The sequence below is a fragment of the Macrobrachium nipponense genome, chromosome 24, assembly GCF_015104395.2.
Source record: "Macrobrachium nipponense isolate FS-2020 chromosome 24, ASM1510439v2, whole genome shotgun sequence".
NCBI lineage: Eukaryota > Metazoa > Arthropoda > Malacostraca > Decapoda > Palaemonidae > Macrobrachium > Macrobrachium nipponense.
Genome location: NC_061091.1, coordinates 32,960,126 through 32,961,902, shown reverse-complemented (window position 1 = coordinate 32,961,902; position 1,777 = coordinate 32,960,126).

Below are 1,777 nucleotides of genomic sequence, written 5' to 3'. Positions count from 1 at the left end.
ATAAATTCATTTCTTGATATAATGTGGTTCGGATCCCATAAGCTGAAGGTCCCGTTCCTAGGTAACTAATTGGTTCCCAACGATGTTAAAATATATAGTCATTCGGGCCAGCCCTAGGAGAGCTGTTAATCAGCTCAGAGGTCTAGTTAAATTGAGATATACTTAACTTCGGCTACATTCTCCCATCACACCCTCCTTGTAACACTCTGTCACCCTGAGAGCTACCCTGCAAGAATAAACAGAAAAATTCACTGATATTATTTCAGTCATTATTTTTTTTATCGCTTTTATCTTGTGTATTTAATTTCAGCTTGATGATGAAAGCTATGACTTCGAAAACTCTCAAATAAAGTACCTTCCGTTTTTATTATTTTCAGTAAGCCACCCTATCGTTGATAAAGATATATTCATTCAGACATATATTCACTATTAAGGCCATTCATTCCAGTGAAAAGAGAAAGGCACAGAAGAAATATAGTGTAAATGGTAATGAGGTGCAAGCCGTCACAACAGCTGATTTTGGGTCAAATGAAAACTGGGGCAATTTTCTTTTTTATTTGACAGTGTTTGTGCAATGGCTGATGTTTGCAGCTAATTCAGCATTATTTGCTGACAGTTAAGAGAAGCTGCAGAGACCTGTGAAGTAATATGGAAGTGTCCGATAAGTGAAGTAATAAATGTTAGTAAAGATGGAATGAGGATGGAAATCGAGGGGATTCAATCAGCATCAAGGAAAAAATGTTATGAATGGCAGTTAGATCAGTAGAGAAGAATCGCGCCGCAGGTGACGCAAGGAACGTTGCAGTCTTTGCAGAAGTTGCGATGTGTGAAGTGCAAGATTATCCTTTTCACCCATATGCTTTTCATCCCCTTGGAGGAGGAGGAGGCGCCAGAAGTTTCAAACCTTCTGGTTTCTCACTATGACCGTAGGAATGAGGCTGCTAGCTCAAAGCCCTTTATTAATGAACTCAAAGATGGTGCTCACTTTGCAGACGGGTGGACTGGTGGTAGGCAGCCATGGAAAAAAGGCGAATCCAATGGAAACCTAATAAACAAAAGGAAGCGACTTAAAGTGGCGTGAAATTCCGGTAAATGGTCTTGGGCCTGCCACCTCGGTGGCCGTGAGTTCGATTCTCGGGCATTCCATTGGGGAGTGAGAGATGTGTATTTCTGGTGATAGAAGTTCACTCTCGACGTGGTTCGGAAGAAACGTAAAGCCGTTGGTCCCGTTGCTGAATAACCACTGGTTGTTAAAACAAACAAACAAAGAAAACAATGGAATTTAAGCATATTTTTAAAAGAAATACAATACAATAATATTAACCATCTGAAGGCAGATGCTGTCTATCCAAAAGAAAATCTAAATTTTGTTTTCGGAATCTGAAAGTTTACCAACCGACGACCATGGGACGCTCTAAGCAACGTTCCGCCAACCATGTCCTCACTGGTCAGTCAGTAACGGGAGGTGTCGCACCACTGGGGAAATTTCCCTAATTTTGGCGCTCCTGGCATTCAGTTGCGACAGGAAATTTCCAGCGAAGTTTGTGGAATTTTTGGCTTTATGTTGGAAATAATCCTGGAGCCCTGCTGCTCAAAGACCAGTCTCATCGAAAACAACCCACTTGAAATAAACTCTCTCTCTCTCTCTCTCTCTCTCTCGTCTCTCTCTCTCTCTCCTCTCTCTCTCTCTCTCTCCAAATGTACATATATATAGTTTCCTTACGATATTTTTTGTAGACTTGCTGCTTTTAATTCCAGCAAGAGTAAAGATTGTTCC